Raw genomic sequence first — 19,165 nt, forward strand, 5'->3', positions numbered from 1 at the left:
CTGCAGAACTGTTGCCAGCTATGGTCCTACAGATTTCAGCACAGACCTGTGTGCTGGCTCTGCGAGAGCGCTGCACGGGGTGGGCTGGAGGTGATGTGGTCTGACAGCTACTCTGCCTTCAGTGACACATTATCCATTCTGCAGGTATTTTTCCAGGTGTTCCTCTTCTGCAGCTGTCTCACAGCACTGCTAGCCTGGAGGAGGATCAAAGATACAGTTTTAAATAGAAGATTTGCACTGTTTGAGCATGTCTTTGAAGGAGGGGAGGGTCTTCATATAGTCTTTGAGATTGAATTGATTTTATGCTTAATGATCACTTGCCTGTTTTTAGGAGAGAACACACCCAACAGAAGTCTGTTTAAAAAGAGAGGTGCTGCTCAAGCTAAGCTGGGAGAAACTGTTTTGTGATTTCATATTCTTTTAACGAACTGAACCTGCCTACTGACAAAAGCAGAAATCTCCTTTCTTATTTTTTCTACTACTGCTACACACAGCGAACACTCAGCCTTGCTAAGTTTGTGGTTGCAGACTTCCTCACTCTGCCCCCCACCCTGTTGTCAACCTCGCACTTACACCCAATTTGCAGAGTCTGCACAATATATGGAGAAGAATTTAGTTTTTCATTTTTTAACAGTCCTACTCATTTCACTGTTTACTTGTCATGTAAACGTGTAAAGTAATGTGTATAAAATCATTGCAGAAGGGCAAACAGCTATTCTTCAGAAAGGGAATTAAGAACCACTGATGTAAAATTTGGGCTATGTCTCAGCAATTTCTTTCTTTGCGTTTCTTCTTTTCCTTCCTCAGGCTTGCCATCTGCACTCTCACTGGGGGCCAAGATTTGGTAATGTGTGAAGTAGGGTAAGACAGCTGAAAAATTGTTCTAGGAAAAATTGCTGCTAAAAGTGCTCTGCATTTGAATGGTAACTGCTGAAAAGGAAGCGTTTATGACTTTAGTGACTTTATCGTGATTTCTGCTGGTATTTTCATGTGCTTTAAGTTTACTTCCAGGTAGATTCTGTTACTATTAGAGAAATATTTCCACTTCTAAGATTTACAATTATAAATCAAATATATTTCCTTTTTGCAGTTTCAGAAACTCCTTAATAGACATGGCTGAATAAACTGGACTCAGCCTTTTAAACATTCTTCATACTGCCTTTTTAGCCTGGTTTTGAAGAAGAGCATAGATGGACTTTTTCTTCCCCATGAGGACAGCATGAGCCAAACCTTGCTGTAGAGCAATTCCTCTCTCTCCTTTTTGGCAACTACATAGAATGGCTTACGGTATGTGGAGTCTGGTGCAATTCCATTGGAATTCACTAGAGTTGCACTGATTTATACCTGGTGTGAATCTTGTCTTTCCAAAATATTACTGATGCAACAAAAATGCAGAGTTGAAAAGTCATTAACTAAGAAGCAACAATGGTCTTTCTTTTGATTTCCAGTATGTTACTGGGTCATTGTTGTCACTAACTTCAGTTTTTATTATCACCTGGACAAAAAAAGAATACTTTCAAGAGTATCAAAACAAAAACACTGATTAAAATACCTTATTCAGCAGTTTCTCATGTGATATCCCTGAAACTGCTGTGACTACTATAGAAGCAGCCAGTGCATCTATCTCAAATTGATAGGCTGCAAACGTAAAGTATCCGGTTCCTGGAAGAGACGTTGTTAGTATTCCTGCGGGCAGCACTTCCCTGTGTTATTTCAAGAACCAGTTTTTCAGCAGTGGCTTAAGAGGGATGGTAGCTTGAAATTCTCTTTTGTGATCGGAACATAGATGGGATTCAGTTATAGTAGTGATACCTGTGCCATCTTTTGTAGGAAAAAAATCTTACTCATGGCATCCAGGCCTTATTTTATGTGATAGAGATATAAAATTTGTGTTGTTTTTAGAGCATGAATCTCCTCGTTGAGATGGTGCATCTCTTTTTCCTGCAAACATACAGGCAGTCCATACTCTCGTAGATTAGAAAGATTGCCATGCCTAAGAAGGAAGTCACCGAGTAACAAATTTTTCATTTCGGTTGTACGTGATGTGATTCACTTCCTGCTTTAGACCTTAGTTCTGTGTTCTTAGGCAGCTAAAGCTTTACACATGAGGTCTGTTTCTGTACAGCATTCAAACTGATTCCTGTACATACAGTCGGAGGACTGTAAAAGAAATTGTACCATGTCTGGTTGCAGTTGCCTACAGAATGAATGTCACTACATCAGTACAGGGCCGCTCTTTACCTTTATTTGACACCCTGCTTCATACACAGTCTGTATTTTTGCGTTTACTATGGGGAGAGAATGGGAAGTGAGGGACAAGTGAGAATGGGTAGTGGGGGAATCTGTTGGAGAGAAATGCATTTGTAAAAGAGCAAATACTGTCTATGGTAACAGCTTTAGGTCCTGAAGGTTAATGGACTGCCTTCCTCGGAGTTGTGCAATCACTCTGTGGTATGAATACATGCTATGTAGTGCTAAAAGCAAGGATCTGCTTTATTATCATGCGACACTTCTATTATCAGCAGCTAGATAAATTAGATCTAATTGTGTGACTTCTAGGATTCTGTGTGTTGTGAGTTAAATTTGCTGCAACAGCCAGTGTAGTTCATTGTAAGTTCACTATGTTACTGAATATTTATGAATGAATATTTTTGCGTTTTACAACGACATTTAGCAATACGTTACAGTTAGAGCCAAATAAAATAAAACCTTCTTACAGAAAGAGCAGACTTGGGGGAAGATATCTCATCAGTTTTTTGCTTATCCTTGACAGATTGTTTGGGGACCTGATCAGGAATTTTATAGATGACTTTTTTGTGAATCTGGCATAAAATCCTAGCCTTGCTGAAGTTAGTGAGTGCTTTACTGCTGAGTCCAGCAGTGGTAAGACTTGAGTACTTGCTTCTACTGTTCTGTCCACTCCTCCATGCCTGAAGCGTGGTGAGGTGCAGGGATGCAGACAGGGAGTGGATGTCTTCTCCTCTCAGCTCAAGGAGTGACTGCAGGAAGGGATTTAAAGAGCTGGGCCATCTGTAGAGAATAACTTATTTCCTTACCCTCCTCTCTCCCCTCAGCTTCCTTAACTCTCCCTCCCACCTCCCACGCACGCTGTCTCTCACTCTCTATCTCTGGGATTTTCTGTAGACAGCAGGGAAGGAAAACCTGGGAGGGAAGGTTGCTGGTTATTAGCTCAGGCAAGTTCTGCCTTAAATGTTTACTTTTGCTGAAGGAAGGAAGGAAGACTGTTTGGATTTGCTTGATCTTTTAAGGGTCTGGACAATATTTGCATTTTCTTCTCCATATCAATACAATAAAGCCCAGCACAGAGGTGTTTTAAACTTGACCCTTAAGTGCAGTGGTTCCATCCCTGCTCTGATCAGTCTGTCTTAGCTCTGTATGATAACATTGTTTTCTTTGTGACCAAGTTGATCCAACTGACTTACTCGCCTATAATCCCTTCTGATGTGCTTGGAAACTCTTCTCTTGTTTTGGGCTTGAAGTACTTCTGATAATTCTTTTCTGATGAATTCTCTGAAGTCAAGCTTACTGACACTCTGACCTCACAGGTTCTGTCTGCCCCTTTGTGTTGGTGCAATAAATTGTTTTAATTTGCTGCAAAATGTTTTTGCTGAGATTTTGATATTTATAATGGCTGTTTTCAGGCTAAGGTACAAATGAATAGCATATGGCTATTGTGAGAATAAAATATTAATTTTGGCAAATTCAGTCAATTCACAGTGGGTGTTCTTAGCCTTTAAAACAAAATTATCACATATTTGGCACAACTATCAAGTGCCTGGGTTTTGACTCTAAGCCTTAATCACCAAACGAAGAGAGCAATGTATTATTAACGTATTATGAAGACACAGTAGCTATGACTGTGTGAGCTGACGGTGGGTGTTCTACATGGTTGCCACATGTTGGAAAAGAGGAGAGGTTGCAAAGTTAGGGCAGTGTGTAACAACTAATATACCAAATTGGAGTGGTCTGAGTGATGTGTTTGGATCAAGCATGCCACAACAATTAATTTGGATGCAAAACCTAAATATTCTGCAAGTATCTGGCCGTGTCTAGTGTTTGATATCATCCAGAATATTCAAAAGTCTTTTGGTCTGTTGTTATTGTTGCATCTCAGGGAAGAAGAAAATAGATTTATCCATTGAAAAACAGCAGAAGAGTATTGATTGCTTAATTGGAGACCCACTGATTATAAATGCCTGCATGGCACAGCATCTGATGGGCAGTGCTGTATGACAGCAGCATAGGCAGTGTCACTTACGGCTTCATTGTGCTAAGTGCTGACAGCTCCTGCAGAATCCTCTCCTTGGGAAATGAGGAGAGTCAGTATTACATGGGAGTGTGTTTGAGCTTTTTTTATCTGCATGGATACATCCAAGTCACCTTCATTAATTTCTGAATACCTCACCCCTCGTCTGACTGCAGTCTGGAATGACATTCACGTTTCAGGTTACATATTGTGGCCCAGTGGTGTTATTGATGATGATTCTCAACCTCAAGAGCATTAACAAAGCATGTTCTCATAAAGCATGTCATTGCTTCTGCGCTTCACTGGAGGATGATCTCGTGTAGCACCACCAGCTGATGGAAAACACAGGGCTGGACACAAGGCCATTTTCCTTTCGGTTGTGGAATATTAGTATGGTCTTTAAATCACATCTGTTTTAAGATATTACATGTCCAATGAAAGGATTGATTTTATTTCTGTTGAAAGAGATATCAAAATGGGGACTGATACAGATGGCACCAGTGCTGTTGTTAGGGAGCTGCTTAGTGCTGTCAGCTATGGATTCAAGAGCTGTCTTTGCCATTAGTATTTAAAAACTCTGGAGCCATTCTTGTAGGATTTGGGGATCTTTTGAGGGTGCCAGGGAGTTTGGGATGGAGCAGTAAATGCTCCATCCAAGTAAATCTTCATAAGATATGAACATTTTTCAGTCACCTAAAACCCAGTTTCAGGAAAAGTTTAATATTTTCTAATAATACTTGGGAATATGCTGATATATGTACAGTATTTTTAAATTCAAATTTTAAGACAGTAAAATACTTGTGTGTGTGCATTTGAGTTTGTGTGGACAGACATTGGGTTGGAGGCAGAATGCCCAAAGAGAGGACAAATTTCAGTTACCCTGCAAGTAATTTCTGCTCCCTGTCTGTATGGCTGTGTGGAAGCAGTAGAACAGTATTACTGGCTCCACGAGGAGAGTATTTCTTGTGTGTGCGTATCTCATATGCCAAGCAAGGGGAAACCAGAGAAGGGGAAAGGGAAAAGCTCATTATGAAACAAGATTTTGATTATAGCTTAGTTTTTTCTAGAAGCCAGCATACCACTACTAGCACATATGTTAAGCTGTAACTCTAAGGTATTTTGATAATATGCAAAATGCCTTCCAAAACCTTTAAGTAAGCACTTATGAGATTGAACCAGATAACTGTTACTAAACAGCATTTTTCATTTTTCTCCAGCACTGTTTAAAAGATTTGTTAGGTTTTCACTTATTTCAAGGCCTTGTTCAAGAATGGAAATATAGTACCTAGGAACTGTACATTTAATACTAGGTATTGGAGGAATAGTTTTGTATTATGCTTCATACAAATGAGTCAAAATGGTTTAATGAGATTACCTGCAAAGCGGAATAATAAACTATGAACAGAACTGAAATGAGTATCTGCTTCTTGTTCTAAAATAGCTTGATTTCAGGAGTCAGGGTTGATCTGTTATTGCAAGCTAGTGTTTATATTTGAAATGAGAGTGTAAGCCTTCTGCAGGTGATTAAACTGTAGGACATGTCAGCATCACAGCATAGCAGAAGTAGATCTCTTGAGGAAGATGCTGTAGAACTGGGATTAGTATTGTCATACGTCCCCTTGCAGGGAATTGATCTTCCAGATGTAGTGCCCATTGTTCCTTGGCTTCCAGATTGTAAGTAATGGTCATTGATGAGCACAGGTTCCCACAGGAATTCAAGTCAATGTAACCTTGAACTTGATTCTGCCAAGTCCTGGGTCAGCAATCCCAGCACCCTCCGTCCGGTGGCTCAGTCTGTTTGGAGCGCTGAGCATTTCCGTCATTCTTTGCACGTTTCTATCTGCCTTCGGTATGTGGCTGTACCCTACTCCTTCTGAAAATTTTAGAGGGCAAGGTTAAGCATATGCATTAACAGGCTGACTGGCATCTGGCTATTTCTCTTTAACTGTTCACAATGGAAAATTCATTTTCGTTTTTAAGCTGTAGATTTTTTTTAAAGAGACTGTTGTTTGTTTTTTTTTTGGTTTCTTTGAGTGATGATTTCAAAGGGTTTCTATGCTAGCTCTTTTCTTATTTGAATATTTTTGTTAAGGCTTCTATACAAATTTCCTAAAATGTTGCTTGGGGAATGAGTTGAAGAATTTAGAAACATGTCTTCATGAGTTTTGGTTCACATGCATATAGACATTTGATCTTTTTGAAAAACTGAAAGTTTTTAGCTTTTATAATTTTTTTTAATTATTATTTTTTTAATAATCAGGATGCTCTTTCCAGGCCTATTGTCATAGTGACCCATCCCCTGACCGTGAGAGCTGGAACTGGAGCCCTCTTTAATTCAGAGCTTCTTGAATACTGCTCTAAGCTTCTGCTTAATGTCACAGGAGGTTGTTTGAGTAAATTGAGATGTTCTCTCCCACAGGATTTAAATGTGCTGTTTCCATTGCCACATCCTGCTGATACAGTGGTAAAGAATTAAATTGAAGATCTAATTTGAGATGGGCCTAATTATAAGCCTAGCAGCCTTAAAAGCATATATTGCATTTATTATTCATTTAGTGTATTTTTTAGGTTCTGTAGTCTCTATTTCTGGCTTAATGCGTAAGTTGGCTAAGTTATATGTATTATCAACTCTTTTGTTGTTTTTTTGGTTTTTTTTTTGTTCGTTTTTTTTTTTTTCCACTCCTGTGAACAATAAAACCTGGGTTAGATTTTTTTTTTTTAATTTATTTTTACAGAAAATGCAACTTTCAGCAAACATGAAAAATACTGCAGTTTCCATTCCATGTGTTTTCTACACTTGGAAAAAACACAATATTGCCATCTAGTGGGAGTGAAGATTTTGACCTGTCATGCTCCTCCCTCTGTATTACTGTTATCTAGCTGTTCTCTTGGAGTCATGACACGTTTCCATTTAATTTACAGTGGTTCTTCTCTTTCCCCAAACTTTGGGGACAATCTCAACGTTTTGTTGCTGAGGTTACTCTTCCATATGTTACTGAATAATCACAAATGTTTTGCAGGTACAAAGAGGCAAATGTGGCTCTTCATATTTTCTAAAGTAAACCATCGAAGGACAAGGTAGTGATTCTGTGCTACAGTTTGTTTAGGTCATGTTACTGCCAGTGTCTCTGCAACATATAGATGAACTAAAGCATTTGAACTTGCTGATTTTCTGATACCTGTAAGTTTTGTTAGGAAAATATCTTTTTCTGTGTCAAGCCTTTGTGCAAGAATATTTTGGAAGTGGATTGCTATGGAAAAGAGCAGGAGGCAGGATTTGGCTGAAGCTTAGTGATAAAGTGATTTCCAGACCATTTTTTCTCTCTTTTCTTCCTTTATATGAGATCAGGGTCCACTGGGGATTCACAGAGATGGAGATAGTTTTTTTTTTTCACCTAATTATGCTTTTTTTTTTTTTGTTACCCTGTAACACTTTAACGCTTTATTTATTTATTTATTTATTTATTGCCTTGTTACACTTTTTCTTCTAAAACTGCAGCTGGCTAGAATCAGTTCAGTAGCATATTTTTTTTTCTTGGATTTAATCATAGCATTTAATTAATCTCCCCTCTTCAGTCATCAGTCTACAGCTTAGCAATGCAAGGTCCTAAGAGCCTAAGCATTACTTCTAAATACATTAGTAATTAATGTTAGTTAATTCTTATTGCATTTTTGAATCAAAGTGTTAAAAGATAAATCACTAACGCATATTTCTTGACTAATCTCTACCTCACTCTCCATTTAAAGCACAGAACAACATCAGAGTGATAGTTATGACAGTGTTACTGCTCTTTCTTTTCTTTTTCTTTTTCAATTCACCAGCAATGAACTGAATTAGATGTAGAGTGCTTTACATATCTCTTGGCAAGCAAATTGCTACCTGTCTTTCTGAATACCTATATGATCCATAAAAGAGACAAATTTATGTGCTCTCCACTTGTTCCAGACTCCATTGATTCTTACTCATCCTTCTGTGCTTGAGGATGTTTATCTGTTTTTCATCAATTGCAAGTGGTACTGCTAAGCTTTTTTTTTTTTTTTTTTTTTTGTGCTCTGTGCTGCATCACCCCTGATGCTGTGTCTCATAGATGTGTGATGTATGTATGGCATACTTTGGGAGGGTCAGAGTTGTGACTGGAGAAAGTTTTTAAGTTCAAAGTGTTCATTTGGCTTCAGATGGCTATCTGGGATCGGACTTCCTCACAAGAAGCCCAGTGTGGTGTTTTCTTCCTTTATTTAGAACATGACTTCAGAACAGTCAGAAGACATTTATTACAGATCTTTATTTATTATAATGTTGGCCCTTCTCACAGTTTAGTTACAGCAAACAAAAGATAAAGGCAAGAGAAAAGGACCTAGTACCCATCATAGATACAAGAGAGGAGGAGCAAAGGAAAGGCTGGTATGCAAGTAGGGAAGCATACAGAGGGTGTCAATGACTGCATCGGAATTGGATACTGACAGAGACTGTGTACTTACTATCTTTCAGTTTAATCTGTTTAGGTGGTGTTCAGGTGCCTGCCATTCAGGGTTCAGGTTTCTGCCATTTTCCATTCATTGCTCTAGCCCCACAGAATCAAAATTCAAAATTGCTGCCTTGTAGTTGAGAACAAAACTTCTGATTTATCCAAGCTCTCCCTTACTCCACATAAAGTCCGACCTGCACCTTCACAACCACTGGTAAATCTCTGCAGTTTCAAGTCTTCACACAGTTTGTGTCTCTTTTGATAATAATTCTACAACCTTCATAATATTTCTTTGTCTATCTTTTCTGGCGTTTCCTATCATTTTATTTATTGCAGACTGTAAATTCTGCAGGACAAAAACCTGAGAAGAGAACTTGTTTAGTGCCTCTCATTGTCCAGGCATGACTGATATGCTCTGGTTTGGGTGATCATAGGGTTTATATTAGAGAAGAAATTTCACTGCTCCTGTTTTAACTAACCAGATGTTTTGAAGACAGTCATACAGTATGTCCAGTACTGCTGAAAGGTATTTATTCTAAAATTGACTGTTACGTTCTCAAGTTTCAATAACTATGGAGTATTTTAGCTTTTGAAGATGAAAGTATACCTCATCTGTGGCCAAGTAGCATTTGAAAAAAGGTAGTAGTACACCTGCAAATGTGATGGATCAAAACTGTATTGAAACACTAGAGCTTGTTCTGTGTCAAGTTAGAAAACCTGTTCTTGCAGCTTATCCATATTGGATCCACTGGTTCTTTGTAGATCTTTAGGTTTTAGTCATTCAGATGTGAAAAGAAATTTTCTAAGCAAAAATAGACATTAAAATTCCTACTCTAGATAAGCCTTGTGAAGATAGATTTTTCTGCTCAGAATGATGTTTCTGAAACGTTGCCAAGGTTTCTAAACCATCTTCTCTTCATCTTTTGGTGTCTCTCCTCTTAAAAATGTTTTGCATGCTAAAATTGTGTATTTAATAGTAGTTGTCTGGCAGGATATGCAACCAAGAGAAAGAGGACAAAGCTGATAAGGAATGTGAAGATAAATTTACCAGCAGCCAATGATCTTTGTTAAAGTAAATAATTTTGTTAAGGAGATAAAAGATTACGGGAATTAATTGTCAAGTGCTGCTGCATTAATATGATGGAAAAGAGGACTGACAAAAATACTTGCAATTTTCAGATTTTGCATAATTTGGGAAATAAAGATCAAAGTATTTTGAATTTTTCAACATTACTCTTTATTAATATTATCCGATTTCCCTCTGCTACTACATGTGGAAAAATATTTTGGAAAGAATAGTACATGGTTGTGTTTCCATAAATGTACTTAATGTGTTTTCATTTGCTTTGCTATACTTTTCTTTGTTAGCATCATTTACAAGTGGTGGTTTTTTTTTTGTTTGTTTGTTTTTTGTAGTAGTAGATCTATGTGAAAGAGAAGAAGTTAGTCAACTGGCTTGATAAAAGGAGTGGTTCTTCAGTCCCTATTTCAAATCCTTCTGGATTCCTAGGCAGTACCCCCCCCACACACACCCCCCAAGTGGCAAACACAGATATGTGTCAGCAAGAACAATTGCTATCTGCCTTCTAGCTATTCTTTATCAAAGAGGACATGGGTAGCCTGAAGTTATTGCCATCATTATGCTGTAGCCTGGAAAAAAAACATTATTTAGAGAGAACAAAGTTTAGCTCAGGCCAGCTGTCCAAGTATTCCTCTTAATTTTCCTGCAGGCTTTCGAATCTATTCTAAACCCCATGCTTTAGAGCTACCCTCACATGAGCTAGATTTTTTTAAGAGTTTGTATATACAACAAAATATGGTTGAATTTATTGCAAGGAAGAGATGTGGCAAGGATAGTAAGGTGTTTTTCCTTTTTATAACCTCCTTCTCAGGGTGAATGTTCTGTCATCACGAGCGAGGTAACATCTGTAACTCGAATATCCCATTTCCTCTTATCTTGTTGTAAAAACTGAGATGAGGGGCATTTTTTCTGTTTTTTGTTTTTCTGTTTTTTGCTTTTTTTTTTTTCCCCAAAAAAGGACCATTATTTGATTCTAGAGGAAAATAAGACTGTATATGTAATATTAATTACTATATAGTACAGCTTGAGAAACCAAGACCTTGATTTCTTGAGCATGTATTTTCCAGGTATGGTAGTAATACAAAGATCTTCTCTTCCTTCCTCCCTCCCTCTTCCTTTCATTTTGAAATTCATTTTCACTAAGCACTGCTCCATAGCTCATTACTATTCATATAGAGTTATCCTCGTGCTACTTGTTGTATGTCTGCAAGGACACATATTAGATAGTTAAGACAGCAACTGAATGATCTGAATAATAATGTGTAATACAAGATCTAGAAATAAACCATATAAACAGGAAAAATTACTGCAGCTTTGCAATGGCTAATTATATTGCACTTCATGTATTTTATGGTGCATCCTATTTGATATCTAATTATAAGTACATTTCCTATGCAGTCTTTTTAATTTCTCAAGACCTTATTCTGTCACCCATATTGTCACTGAGCAGATCCTTTAAACTGTACCTATAAGCTAGTTTCTGCTGCAGAGGAGAGCACTAATCAACTCTGTTAGGAATTAACAACTACGTTAGATATTACAGAATTTGGCCTTGTTGATATTCACAACCTTTTAAAAAAGTCTATCACCTTTTCTTGAGTGTGCTGATTCTGGTGTGTTCAATTTCAGAAGGAAATATGGAAAGCCCTGAATTAATTTTCACAGAATTCCTCTGGCTTGTGCTGTAGCATCTATACAAGTTCAGTAAGGCATTGGTATTGCTATTTCTGCATGTGTTACATTGTCCGTATATTTTCTATTGACAAGGTCCATCAGTTGAACACTTGAAGCTATCACCAGGGCTACATTCCACCTGTAAAGTAAGTGGATTTTCACAGCTAGACCTGAGTGTGAGAGATAAAAATCTAAAGTAAAGCATGTCCTGGTGTGTTGTCATCGTCTCTGTAAAAGAGCTAGAGAGCCTTGCCATGTGCCAAGGAGTGACTTCACTAAAACACCTGCGATGCAGAAATGGTACAACAGAGAACATTTCTCTTTGATTACAAGAGAGGAACTTTTAAACAGTGCTGAACTGTGCATCTTGGAGATAATTAGTAAACCACAGTGGGCTGTTTTTAGATTCTTGCCTGGAGATGGAATTGTAGTACAGCTACTGTAGCTACAATGAAAATCTACAGTATTGGCTTTTGATCCAGCCAGTTTTGTAGTCTGGAGGATTGGTGTTGAAACTGAGAGAACAGAATGAAAAATTACCTTGGATCAATGCTGAATTGATTTGAAAAATCAGCCAAACACATCATGTACCTTTAAATCTGTTACCTTAGCATCCATTTCTGTATTTCAATTTTTGTGCTTTTTGGTGTAATATGGTGTATTTGAAGCTCCATCTGTATTAACTCAGACCTGTATTGCCAAGTTAGTCTGCTATCTACAATTTTGTGTGTTTCTGTTTTATTTATTTATTTATTTATTTTTAATCCACTGAAATACAGTGGAAGTAAATTGGATAATGGGAAGCATTCTGTATATTAACGGTTTCATTGTAAGTGGATTCCACTATGACAGTAAACCCTGGAAATAGAAAGATTTGTATTCTATAGCTAAGCATACTATGTATAAATGCACTATTAAGAATTAATTTCAGAGGGGATATATCTTCTATATCTGTTACACATAATTGTCTTATGAAATAATGAAATCCTTTTCCTCTTCCATTTCCTCATCATGAAAAATGATGAGCTCCCCACTCCTCTTTCATTTATGAGCCCTACTAGGAAAAAAGGCTTCTTTGCTTCTTCCCCCCCCCCCCATTTTCCTGTTAACGAATATTAGCTTTTACTTTATATTTTCCAGAAACTTTCATCCTTTGTCTTGTTGCTTAAATTTAATTAACTCTGAGAAAAAAACCTGCCGTCTCCACTTCATATGTGTTCTGTAATCAATTCTAATTTCTGTTCCAATCTCTGAAACTTCCCCCAGTGGGACGTCAGGGACCATATTTTGTAAGACATGAGGATAATGATTGCTGAGATATGCAAATTGAAGATTGGGTGTCATTTGCAAGCCAGGACTGGTGGTTTTTTTTGTTTGTTTGTTTGTTGTTGTTTTTTTTAATACTCCTTGTGTGCGTGCATTTATGGGTTTCCTTGCTATTTTGAGACTGGTTTCTGATTTTTTCTACGTTGCAACATCTAACAGTAAGTATTCTGAAGTAGTCTGTCCTTACGTACTTGAATTAATTTTAGTTGAACTTCAAAAGAAAGAGGGCGATGTTCTGTTCCTCATTGTTTTGTGTTTTATGTTGTGTTTTGAAAGTTGTGAAGTTGTGCTAGAGCTTTAAAGGTGGTCCTGAATTCCAACAGAATTGTCAAAGATAAGTATGCTTATCCATTTTCAGGGGTTTGTACTAGGTGAATTAACAGGCTGTCCTTTTCATCCTAATCTCTTCTGTTGTTTGCAGTAGAATTTAAGAGACTTGAACTGAAATAGTAGTGGTAAACTGAAATTTCTAAGATCTACTGATTTAGTTCTTTGGAAGTGGAATTTAAGCTGCTGAATGTTTGAGAAAAAGATCCGGAACTCCTGAAATGTGTTTGTTTGGTATTTCTCACTGTGTGGAATTGCTGCCCATATAAAGCTAAAAAATGAGCACCAGCAAAACTTTATTTATAAAAGATTATTTTTCAAGTACTTTCAAGATTACTTTCAAGTGCACACAATAATTCTGCATCAGTAATTATGTGCAGGTTTTAAAGCATGCTCGCGATGGAAGTGCTGGCTGATTACAGCACTGTGTAGCGTGGCATTTTGTATCAAACGGAACGCATTTCAGAATCAGACCCACATAATCCTTTGGATATCCACCAGGCTTTAGACAGTGCTGCTGCCTATGGTTGTTTTGGAGAAAATTCTCCAAATGCTCGCTCTCTGACTTGGCTCTTCTGTTCCTCACTGAAAAAGATGAAAATGCCTGCCATCTGTTTTCCCCTTCCGTCCACTCCGACACATTGTTTAAGGTTGTTTCTGGAGCTATTTCAGGGAGTCTGTACATACGGCTTTCTATTAGATGGAATCAATAATTGCTCTAGCAATAGCTGAATCCTTTTACCATCTCAGATGATTCTGGGAAATTTACGTTATCAAAAAGTCTGGTTCTTTTCCGTGGGATTATTGATATGTTTGTCATGGTGTCGTGAACAGCATATCCACAGTCTTGTTTCCAGAAAGCATTTATAATGTTTTTTGTTACAGGGAGCGTAATGTACTTTGCAAATATACGTAGATAAAAAGAAAAATAGGTAGAAATGTATGGAAGCTTCAACCCCAATGAATTACTTGTTTCGGTGTTGTTTTCAGATGTCAGCATTCAGAGTGAGAGCTGAATTTACCAAAAAGAACGGGCTAGGATCCTGTAGGTTACAAGCTGGACAAGTACATTTTCCAAAGTTTTTGCTGGGGAAGTTCAGCTGTGTGGTGCAGGTAGACTTTGCCCACTGAGCAAACAAAATTGAGACATTGACCGTGTACTTTCTTCTCTACTGTTGCCTGCCCCCATACCCCCCTTCTCCATTCCCCCAGTGCTTCCTGCACATGGTGTCTACCTGCAGCAGATCCTGTCTGGAAACCCTCACGTAGGGTGCAGCTGCTGCAGCTCCACGGCAGCAAATGTGATTACCTCACCGTAGAATGCCTTTTAGGGAGCAGTGTTATTGATTTCTGAATAATGGCCCTTTTATCTTTCACTTATTTTTCAGCTTTCAGCGATTGGCTTTTTCTTATTATTGCTCCCATGGACCTATTTCAAAACCAGAGCAATGTTTGTAGTTCAGCAGAAATAAATGGCAGGCAGCATCCTCTGTCTCTTCTATGAATAATGAATCAGCCAGGGAAGGACTTGGTCTGTAAAATCAGTAACTGTATTGATGGGAAGGACAGGAAGGAATTAAACACTTATAACTCTATGTAAACCTTCTTAATTGTGACAAACATCATTTTGTTGTTGTTTTTAAAGTATTTGAAGGCAGATTTTTGCACTGGAAAAAAAAGTGTAGGGTTTTTTAATTAGGCATTGATTAAATTTGCAGAAGTTAATTAACAGAGAAAAAACTTAAATGCATATATTCATCTTTCCATGGCTTTTCTACACCTACCAGAACTAAGCTGGGAGAGCTATTGCAGCTGCTAGCATCAGAAGCTCCTCTGCCATTCACTCGCATGAGCGTGGTCCCTTCCCACTGACAGCTAACTTAAATATTTTGCCCTAACTAGACTTCTAGGCTTCTCCGTACCCACCAGTAAGCAGCTTTCTTCTTCATCTCATCAGTCCCTCATTTGTATCTCCACAAATGACTGTTGACCAAATACCCCTGAAGTTTTCCATCACAAAACGACCTTCTGACCTAAAGACCTTCTACTCTCTCCCAACTTTCAGTAGCCTACCTTTCTGCCTTTACGTGATGCTATGGTTTATACAAGTTGTGTTAAGCTGCACTGTATGGACCCCAATAATCTGAAGACTAACCTTCACAACCATATATTATCTTAACTTCCCTGTGAGACTTCCAGTAGAAATGACAGGTTGTAAGGGTGACTTACAAGATACTGACATTTGCTATGTAGGGTCTAAACTTGAACCATCAGTATTCCCCATGGGTACTCACCACCACAGTAGTGAGAACTGTTTTCTTAACAACAGATATGTTTGGAGGTTTTGAGTGGAATTCTACTCCCTGACAAACACCTGTCTGATGTAATCTTGTGTTGGACATACTGTGAAAGAAGGCTGGTAGAGTAGGGAACTTGTCAGATGTCACTCCTCTATATAAATGTACTGAAAGTAAAACTATTAGTCTGAATAGTTTTTCCCTTCCAGCTACAAAAAATGTACAGCGCTGGTAAACTAGAGGGATTATGTTGTGGGTGGACGATGGAAAGACAGAGCTGTTGTATGCTAGTGCTGGAAGTGGAGACCATAACCTCACGTAAGCTGGTTATGACAGTAGAGTTAACCCTGTCTGATAGTGTGCGTGGCGGTTTACAGAGTTCATGCTGTGTTTCTGATAGACCTGGAGGACAGCCTGTTAACCAAGGTGTGGTAGGTAGTGCTGCAAAAATTCTCTTGAGCTTTTGCTTATATTCAAAGCAGCAGCTGAAATCACATGAATAACACTGACATCTTGTGGGGTTAAAGTTAGGTCAGAATTTGACCTTATAAACTATTAATGCTTTTTCAACATTAGATCATTACAACATATGTAGTCAATGGTGAAGCAAGATGGACTTGAGTCATCGTGCACTTGAGATGGACTTGGGTGGGTGTGATTAGGAAAGATTTTACTTCTGATCCCATTGAGCAGCTTTATCATCCTGAGAATGTCCAACTGGGACATTTTTTCCTTTTGTAGAATTGAAAGAAATAGTACCTCATTGTGTGATTTCTAAGAGTAGCAATTGCTTGGGAAAAGTGATACATTAGATTTTTTATTTTTTAATTTTTTTTTAAATTTAGTCTTTCTGTGCCTTGTGGCTGGATCACTGTGGAGTGCTGCAGCATTGGTGATGGTACAGGTGCATGGCAAAAATCTTCTGTTAAAGATTTAGAGGTGCATACAGCACAAAAGAGAGAAATATGCAGGGATTGTATTATCACAGGGTACTTCAATCTTTTACAACACTTCTCCAAAGAAAAACTTACTTCTGTGTCATAGCAATTCATCCTGTTTTTATCACAAGGTTCTTCATGATAATTAGTAATGCAATTTTCCTGTCCTCTAATAAGTATTTATTGAAGTGAACTAGAAGATCTGTCTAAACTTGGAGATTAAAAGTTCTACAGAGTCAAAATTCTTTAGAAACTTCTAACTGATTCTCATGTAGTGGGGGCAGCAGTTTAAAAAAGGCAATAAATATTTTTTTTTTATCAAACGTAAGATGACTGCAATTTCAAGTCCTGAATGAAATGCAAAGCAGTTGAAAAGTGCACGGTAATTCTGAGCTGGTTACCTTCCACTGTAGCAGGTTTTATTTGTATTTTCATATTTGTGTTTCTGTAAATTTTCCTATATTTACTGTGATTAATCTAAGAATTATCCATTTAGTGTTAGTCCAATACTGAAAATTCAATTTGATATCACAAACACAAAAGGGGCCTGTAAACTTTCTTGTCTTTTGGGTAGTTCCCCAAGCAAGTCAGTTGTTCATATAAAAATAAAAGTAGATATTAAAGAAGGGTTTGAAGAATAACTTATTTCCATATTTAAAAAATAATAATAGTAATAACAAATAAAAAAAATTACAAAAATCAACCAACCAAACAACCAAAAATACAACAGGATGTCTTCTTTCCTGAGATGAATTAGTACTATAATAAATACAGATGAGATAATGCATTGATGTACACACTGCTGCTGACTGACACACGTACACACTCCTTTTGTACTTTGGATTGGTTTAGTGATATATTTTTTAGGATTTAAGTAGCTTCACATGAACTTTAGCAGAGCAGGAATAAGTACGCATTATTGAAATAGCCAGGCTTGCAGGAGTTAAGATGCGGTTTTAAAAGCTGCTTGTTCTTCTTCAGGCAGATCTTCAGTGAAATGAAAATTGGGATGAAAACGTTATTGCTACACAATAAGCCAGAGAATGTTTTATTGGAACAGCAAAGCTTAGAAGTATTGCAGTGGCTGTAAAGCATCAAATATACATAAATGCGTCAGTTGCTACAGATAAACGAAAGTACAGATATTTGCGTATGTCATGATTGATTTAGCACATGAAATTTTGAGGGAATGCAGAAAAAAGTACAGAGGATCAGATAATGTTACAGAAGTGTTAGCCAGTTTTAATTAGGGAGCATTCTTTATCTGTTCCAGCCTTGCTTGAGTGGCTGTTCAGGCTTTCAAGATTTTCCAGGCTTTTTTGTGGGGATTCTAATTTTGTTTTTCTGTCCTCGTTCCCTATGTTGCCATTTCTTACTGGTGGTGGGGTGGATTGGCCCCATACAGTGCTGAGGAGGCGAGGAGTTAAGTCCTGTCCCAAACTGCCAGACACCCCACAGCTGCTGCCAGCAATCCAACAATACTGCTTAATAGAGCAGCGGGAGCTTCTTGGGGGGAGTGTTAACAAGGCTAATTGGCAACACGTACTTCATTCCCAGCAGCTGGAGGGCATAAAGGAAGAGCACGAGGGGTCTCACTGTGGAGTTGGTGCTGGGGGACAGGCAGGGAGCAGTACAAGCTAGGTTAAGTAGTTAGCGTCCTGCTTGCTGCGCTGTCTCTGTCAGTATCTGCAGTGTGGCGAAGAGCTTTGTTGGCCAGAAGAATAAGGAAAATAGTTCAGTTGGAAGAGAGCTTCAAAGATCATCAAGTCCAACTGCCTGACTGCTTTGGCTATCCAAAAGTTAAAGGATATTAATGAGGGCATTATCCAAATGCTCCTTGAACACTGACAAGCATGGGTATCAACTCTAGGAAGCTTGTTCACATGTTTGCCTGCCCTCACAGGGGGTTGACCTCCCCTGTGTTTTGGAAGGAAGAAGTTATCCGTGAGGTGCAGGTCCCAGCTTGCCAGCTGCTTGGCCTGCCTGAGGAGCGGGATATGGACTGAGTGCTTGCTGGGGCTGAGGTGGGCCCTCAGGCATCTGATGGGGTACACCAAGGAAATCCCATGCCTGGGTCCTTAGGGGTGTAAGGGTGTCCTGTGCAGCCCTTGGCCTAGTCCCTTGCAGTGTGTTTAGCCCGTGCAGCTCTGGCTCTTCCCCTCGTAGTCGCAGCTCCATGACAGCAGCGGGCTTCCAGCCATGGTTGCACCAGGTGGCTGCGGGGGCTCTTGATCTCTTGTGTGGTGGGTGAGGGGATGTGGGTGGGATGTAGAGGGGCTGGTGCTCCCTGCATTGCACGGGGCTTGCACCTCTGCAATCAGGGCCAAATGTCACAGCGTTCCCATGTCTGGGCTCGGTTTTTGTGGTTCGGCCGTGCACCGCCTGACGTCACTGTCTAGCAGAACTGCAAAGGTGCCGGGCGGTGGGGAAGCCTTGAGACCAGGGGCACAAAGCACGTGCAGGGAGACACTGTCCCAGAAAGCTTGTTCTGAGGCAGAAGGAGAGAGAAGAAAGATGTTACTGCCACATCACCCAGAACTGCCTTCACAGATGAGTTTAATCTCCTCATGCATCCTCTGTGTCTGAGGTTGTCTGTCCTTCATCAGTCTAACTACAGCACCGTGTAGCAGCTAGGTATGCTGGGCATTTTGAGCCTTCACTAGTATTTAAAAAGAAAACACTTGCGTTTTTGGAGCTTTGTATTCCATGCATTTGTTCTTAAATGTGATTTTTGCTGTAGATATAATGGGAAGGATTAAATAAAATCATGGAAGAAAAATAGGGATTTT

The 19,165-nt window shown here is 38.7% G+C and overlaps 1 protein-coding gene and 1 long non-coding RNA gene across 6 annotated transcripts in view; one reads left to right on the top strand and one right to left on the bottom strand.

The window, feature by feature from the left end:
- The window catches only part of PRKCE (protein kinase C epsilon), a 301,037-nt gene that overhangs the window by 58,948 nt on the left and 222,924 nt on the right, over positions 1-19,165 (top strand). The window lies entirely within an intron of this gene.
- The window catches only part of LOC308193489, a 68,611-nt gene that overhangs the window by 27,830 nt on the left and 21,616 nt on the right, over positions 1-19,165 (bottom strand). For both annotated transcript variants that reach the window (XR_013949683.1, XR_013949684.1), the window contains exon 1: positions 1-19,165. This exon is cut by the window's right edge and continues 21,616 nt beyond it. This is a non-coding gene — a long non-coding RNA (uncharacterized lncRNA).

The sequence above is a fragment of the Anser brachyrhynchus genome, assembly GCF_964034855.1.
Source record: "Anser brachyrhynchus genome assembly, chromosome: 3".
Classification (NCBI taxonomy): Eukaryota; Metazoa; Chordata; class Aves; order Anseriformes; family Anatidae; genus Anser; species Anser brachyrhynchus.